The 7,231-nt window shown below is 43.9% G+C and overlaps 1 long non-coding RNA gene across 2 annotated transcripts; it reads left to right on the forward strand.

Annotated features, from left to right (window-relative positions):
* On the forward strand, window positions 1–6,207 carry LOC139085462 (uncharacterized). 2 transcript variants are annotated; one of them, XR_011543769.1, is made up of 4 exons: window positions 1–212; window positions 3,607–3,825; window positions 3,964–4,098; window positions 5,509–6,207. It is a non-coding gene; the product is annotated as an uncharacterized lncRNA (long non-coding RNA). The 2 variants fall into 2 exon arrangements; XR_011543768.1 differs by having other exon boundaries at window positions 20–212; window positions 5,471–6,207.
* Window positions 6,208–7,231: the final 1,024 nt, after the last annotated feature.

Raw genomic sequence — 7,231 nt, forward strand, 5'->3', positions numbered from 1 at the left:
AGTTTCAAGAGCAGGAGCTGGGACTGAGGTTGTGAAATGAGAAGTCAGGCCAGGTGGGAAATGGGGGAAGCTGAGCATGGCCCCATCGCACCAGGCCTGGGGTGGGAAGACAGGAATGCATGGGCTCAGGTGACCAGCAGGGTGGAGTCTTGAGGAGCAGGGCTCAGGAGCCACAGTGCCTGAGCTTGAATCATGCAACTCTGTGAGTCTGAGTAAGTTTCTTAACCTCTGTCTCACTTTCCCCATCTAAAATTCCTTCCTCCAAGAGTGGCTGGAAGATTAACTGAGTTAAAACCTGTAAGGAGCATGGAGTGCCTAGTGGTCCATGGGGAGCATGATGCATGAGTCAGTTGTTGTTGCTGATGGACAGAGGATGAGTGAGCACATGCTCCATATTAATGTAGGCACAGGGGCTGCAGCCAAGAACAGGAAAACCAAAGTGCCTCCCCTCGTGGAGTTTGTAATTTCCAGCAGGCGAGACAGACTAAAAGCCAGCAGCATGTGGAATAAATATGACCTCAGGTAGTGATAAATGCCATGAAGAAAATTAAACAAGGAAATATGATGGATACTAACTAACTGGTGGGGGCTGCTTTAGGTTGGGTGGTCAGCGAGGGCTTCTTTAAGGAGGTGACTTTTGAGAGTCAGCCATGAGAAGGTGTGAGAAGAAGGATGGCTACCTTCTCTGGTTCCTCCTCCTTGTTTCACTGGGTCCCAGTCAATCATCCCCTCCCACCCTTCCTCTCCCTGCTTCTCTCTCTCTGTCTCTCTCTGACACTTTGTCTCTTTCTCTATCTCTCTCCCTGGCTCTTTCATCGTCTCTCTGCTCACTCCCACTCTTTCTTTCTCTTGCTCTCTGTCACCCAGAAATCACTTTCTCTTGCTCTCTTCTTATTTACACATACTCTTTGCCCAGATACCACCCCTTCTGGCTCACTGCCTGGGAAGAGGACAGCAAGGGCAAAGGCCTTGAGGCCAAAGCAAGCTGGACAAACTCCAGGAGCATCAGGCAAAGGCTCTGACCATGTCCCCTCCTACGCAAATGTCAGCTCTGTGAGGCAGGAATTCATGCTGACTATTCACCGTTGCTGTGATTGTTTGTTCTGGTCCTCCTGGACCCCCTTGCTATCCTCCAGAACAGTGCCTGACACATAGTAGGGTTCATGACAACCACGTGTGGAATAAATAAGAGCTATACCTTCTAGGGATCCAAAATGCTTGAACACACAGCTTCTCCAGGTGGGCACGAGGGAGCTCCATGTTGCATGATCATTTCAGGGTGTTCATAGGCTCCTTCTGTCAAACTTTGGACACCAACCTAAGATCTCTCACTTTTCCGAATTTGGGGGCCACATCCCCAGAGTCCCCAGTTCTCACTTTTGGGAGTTGAGGAGTTAAAATGACAGATTGGATTCAAATAGCTGGGCGTTGAATACTAGCTATGAGCTGGTGATCTGGACAGTTATTTAACCCCTTTGCTCTGTAAAATGGAGATAATGGCTGCCCTCACTGTGCAGGGCTGTTGTGGAGATTAGGTGAGATGTGTGCAAAGTACTTAAATGTGCCTGGGACATAGTGCTCTAGAGGTATCGGCTGTAATCATCACCAGTGAGACTTGTTGGGATTAAAAGAAATCAGGTCTGTCAGGACCTGACACAGAAGGTGTACTGGAAACACAACTGTGCTGGCTGCTCATGAGGCTTCCCTGTCCATGCTGGCAGGTCTTGGCCAGGTCACCTACCCCTTTGACAGGCTCATGTCTCTCCTCCTTGATGCAGCCCTGTTCTGCCTCAGGCACTTCTACCTCTCCTTCATTGGACTGTTTCTACTTTCCTTTGTGTCTCTCTGTCCCTTTCTCTGAACTTCTATCTCAGTCTCTCAGTAGTGCAATGGCTCTTTCCTCTGAATCTCTGCTTCTTGCTTCTCTAGATCACCCCATGTCCCTGGATCTCTCTCAGTTATTATCTCTGTCTACACATCTGAGTGAATGTCTCTCTCTAGTTGGTCTCTCTCTTCCTTTCCCTGTATGTATCTCTCTCCATTTCTCCCTCTATCTGTGCCTGTGTCCTTCTCTGATTCCTCCTCCTTGTTTCCCTGGGCCCAAGCCAATCATCCCCTCCCTCCCTTCCTCTCCCTGCTTCTCTCTCTCTGTCTCTCTCTGACACTTTGTCTCTTTCTCTTTCTCTCTCTCCTTGGCTCTTTCATCGTCTCTCTGCTCACTCCCACTCTTTCTTTCTCTTGCTCTCTGTCACCCAGAAATCACTTTCTCTTGCTCTCTTCTTGTTTACACATGCTCTTTGCCCAGATACCGCCCCTTCTGACTTACTGCCTAGGGAAGAGAGGAAGATGGACCTGATTATGTAATTGTTTATTAGGAATACAGGGGGTTGAGGGGTGAGGAGAAGGCCAGGAAGGAACCTTTTCTTCCTTCTCACCTTTCTTAGCCTTCTTTGTTTCCTCAATCTGTCAACCTGGCCTCACAGGTGTCTCCCAGCTCCCTTCTTCCTGGTTTGGGTGGAGAGATCAGATAACTGCCTCCCTCACCTGGAGACAGTCAGGATAGTCTAAACAGGGAGCCTACATGAGGCCACAGAGGCTGCAGTCAGGGAGAGCTTCTCAGAGGAGACAGGCAGGCACGATGGCTCTCCCCCAACCCCTAGAAAAAGTGCTAAAGCAAAAGAATCAAGATATTAGTAGAAACTTGAGGAACCACCCAAGTCAGCTGGCTGAGGCCTAGGACGTCCAATTTCTGAAGGTCAAAATTGAGATCCCAGAGGCCAGAAGGAGGGATGTCTGGCCTCCTCCCTAGCCCACTAGTTTGGGGCTTCAACAAGAGAGGAATTGCTTTACTATCCACCCTCTTTCTGGAGATTATTGGTTACAATAGTGCTCCTGAAAATTCTGTAGGTCACAGCCCCAACCACCAAAGAAAAATATTGAGCAGTTATCCTCCCAACATCTACACTTCAGGACTAGAAATCTCCTTACCTCACTCATAAGTCTCCCTACTTCTTACCCCCTCTCTGATATGTACCGGCCAGTCCTATCCCCGAATCTTCTTCCACACCACAGCCCAAGGCAAGGAGCCCTGAGCAGGTCACTGGTGGGAGGGAGGTAGTTCCTGGAGGTGCAAACTGATGTATTAATTCTGTCTCTGCCCCTTGAGAGCCTGGTGACTTCTGGCAAGTCTCAGTCTGTTTGTGTGCGAAATGAGAATGATGCACAGAGACAAGAAGATCTGATGAAAGCATGAACATAAAGATCTTAGCACAGTGCTAGCACACAGAAGAGGTTCAGGAATGGGCAGTCTTCCCTTCTTCTTCCTCCCTCCCCTGCTAGACCAGCACCTAGTTGACAGTTCATGCTGTCGTCTGCCCAGTACCTGCCATCAGCCTCAGTCTGTGCTCAGCCTCACTTCTGTAGCCATATGCTTCATTTACAGAAAATCCTCCCTGAGAACAGATTTCAAAGTCCTGAGGAGCCTGGATTAGAGAGTAGGCTGTTGAATAACTAATGGTAATGGCACCATGCCGATGGTTTTCGATATATTTAATCCATACAACAACCTGGAAAAGGAGGTATTGTGTTGGTATTCTCATTTTACAGAAATGGAAACTGAGATCAAAGAAAGGAGATGTCTTGTTCAAGATCACTATGCATCAAGGAAGTAGCAGAGGAAGGACTTGAACCTGGTTCCCCTGACCCTAGAGCATTCAATGACCTTGGACGTGCTCTCAAAGGACAAAATTGGAGGGCAGGACATGAGTGAAGACGGGGCTCAAGGAATAAAGACAAGAGAATGGCCTCTCGAGCTTGCACTCAATGGTGAGCTCAGAGGGAGACTAGAAGTCATATAAATTCCACAGCATAGCAAGTTCCCATGTGGGACCCAACTCCCAGGAAATTTAATCTGCAAGTATTCACGTTATTGAATAAGTTTAATCCCAGGATCTTTGTAACCAGGGCCCCTGACCAAGGGCAGTTCATTCTTCGTGGTGCCATGCAGATCTGAGAGGTCTTCACCCTCTTCCTGTTTATCATGTGTCCATCCTGGTGTTCTTTATCATCTGGAAGCATGTGAACAAAAGCGTCCCAAAGGTATTCATCTCTGCTGTGTCTGAGAACCTGTCTGGGACCCCACTCCCTATTCCAAACTTTCACAACAGTGAGTGCATCCACTGGATATCAACCCTGCTCTTTGCGGGTTGTTTTCCTTTTGTTTCTCTATCAGCCGTGAGCCAATCCCTATAGCAGATACTGTTAGTTTTTCCCCTACATTCATTTACCCCTTCTTTCTTTGGTAATAGAACCCCTAAATCTGAACTGAGCTCAAGACCATCCAAAATAAAGACTACGTTTTCCTTGTAGCTAGGCATGACACTGAGACTGTGAGCAAATGAGATTTGAGGGGAAGTGACCTCTGTCACTTCCAGGTTCTGCCTTACACGCCTGTGCCCCATTGTCCTGCTGGTTGGAATGCAGACCCAGCATATGTAGCTGTAAGCCATCTTCAACTGTGAGGATCAAGGCAATGCTCTGGGAAACTGTGGTGCTAAAGACAGAAGAAACTTGGGCTTTTAGCATTGGAGCTGCCATGTCAGCCTCTGATTGCTTACACCCAGACTGGCACATCAGATATAAACTGTTATCTTGCTTAAGTCAATATTATTTTTGAGTCTCTCATACTAACAGATACAACAACCTTACTTATGACTTCCTAACTGAACACCCCCCCAACCCACAATCTATAGGAACTATACACCTCCAGCCTCACAGAGACATGTCACTCTAAGATCCATCCATTCGTCCCCAACTGCCTGTGCACCAATTTCAAAAAGCCTTACCCCACCAGGCTGGTTCATTCAACCTTCTCTTTTTCTGCTGTCACCCAGGAATTCTTCCATCCATTTATATCCAACCAGGAAATTATCTGAAACACTAGCTGTGCACCCTTCCTATAGCATCCATTATTTTTTCCTTTTTCCTCTGATACATTCATTGTACCTTCATCCACCCATCCCTCCAGCTTACCGTCCACCCATTTAACCATACGTCTACTCTTTCTTCCATCGTTACATCCTCTCATCCAACTATCAATACATTTATTTATTCATCCTTCTATTCAACAATACCTTCAACCTTTCATCCATTTGCCATCCTCCCATTCATTTATCCATTGGTCCATCCATACCTGATGACTCTTCTCTTCATTTGTCCACCCATCCAGCTGTTCATCCATCCATCCTCCCATCCATGCATCCTTCTTTTCATCATTCAATCATACATCCTTCCATCCAATCCTTGCTTTTGTTCACCTCTACCAGCTTTGATCCTTCTAAACATCCATATCCCCTCCCTCCATGTCATCCACATCAGGAAATTTCACACTGACTGATTTTCTTTCCCTCCCTCCCAGTCTGGCCTTCTCATTGAGTTCTCAGCTATCTTTTGATTTTTTTTTTTTTTGGAGAGGATAATTTGGGATCTGGTCTCCTTGTCCATCTTTAGAAGGAAAGAAGAAAGGAGGGAAGGAACAATGAACTCAGCCCTCGTGGGGAGAAAAAACAGCAGGAAGACTGAGAAATGGGCTTTTATGCAGTTCCAGAAGACCTAGGCTGGATTCTTATCATCACTCATACGCCACCTTCATTTCAACACATATGCTCCTTCCCTATCATCCTCCTGAACCTCCAGAACCCACGTTCTCTACTGGAAACCCTCCCTTATCCCCAGGGGCATATATATATATATATATGTCGTATATCTTCTTTTTGAATCATCTGTTTAGATCTTTCCCCCCATTTTAAAAATTAGCAATTTAAAATAGTTGTTGTATAGAAGTCTTTTATCAGATGTGATTTGCAAATATTTTCTCCCAGTTTGTGACTTGTATTTTCATTCTTTTAATAGTGTCTTTTGCAGAGCAAGTGTTTTTAATTTTGATAAAGTATAACTTACTAAATTTTCTTTCATAGAATGTGCTTTTGATGTTATATGTAAAAGCTCATTGCCAAACCCAAGATCATAGAGATTTTCTGTGAAAGAGGTAAACGGGCACATGAGTATTGTGACAGATGGCAACTAGATTTTTTGTGGTGAGCACAATGTAGTCTAAATGGAAGTCAAAATATAATGATGTAAACTCGAAATTTATGTAATGTGATAAATCAATGTAACCTCAATAAAAAATTCAAAAATGGTGCAAAAGATGCTTACTATTGATATATTTGGATTAAAATCTACCCTCTTGCTAGCTGTTTTCTATTTGTTATATTTTTCTTTGTTTTTTGTTTCCTTTTATTCTGCCCTCTCTGATTTGAGTGTATTTTATGACGGCATTTTATCTCTGCATGTGACATATTATTTATATCTCTTTTGAAAACTTTCTTAGTGGTTACCCTAAGCAATAGACAATATTAAGTTATAGGAGTTTATTTTCAAATAAAATTACACCATTTCATGTGCAGTGAAAGAACCTTAGAATGGTATATTGCTGAATCCTCCTTCCTGTATCTTGTGTCATTCTTATCATATATTTCACTTTTAATATGCTATAAACACCCAAATACATTGCAAATAATAAAATATTATTTTGGGGAGCAATTAAAAACAAAAAGAGAAAATAAAAAATTATATTGAAGCTTTATTTATTTAATTTCTAACTCACTTCATTTCTTTGTGAAGATCCAAGTTTTGACCTTAATCATATTCTTTCTGACTGGAGAGCTTCCTTTAATATTCCTTATAGGGCAAGCATGTTGGCAATGAATGTCCTCTCCCACTTTTTTCTCCAAGGGTCTTTATTTTTCTTTCACTTAAAAATTTTGGGAGACTGGCCTCATGGCCTAGGGGTTAAGTTCTGTGCACTCTACTTCAGTGGCCTGGATTCGGTTTCCAGGCATGGACCTACACTGCTTATCAGCAGTCATGCTGTGGCAGCAACCCACATACAAAGTAGAGGAAGATTGGCCCAGATGTTAGCTCAGGGCCAATCTTCCTCAAGAAAAAAGATGATTGGCAACACATGTTAGCTCAGGGTGAAACTTGCTTAGCAAAAAAAAAAAAAAAAAAAAAAAAAAGGTAAAATATCCACAATATAAAATTTGCCATTTTAACCATTTTTCTTTTTTTAACCATTTTTAATTGTACAGTTTAGTGGCATTAAGTACATTCACATTGTTGTGCAACCATGACCACTTTCCATCTCTAGAAGTTTTTCAAACTGAAACTC

Source organism: Equus przewalskii, chromosome 9 (assembly GCF_037783145.1).
Source record: "Equus przewalskii isolate Varuska chromosome 9, EquPr2, whole genome shotgun sequence".
Lineage (NCBI taxonomy): Eukaryota > Metazoa > Chordata > Mammalia > Perissodactyla > Equidae > Equus > Equus przewalskii.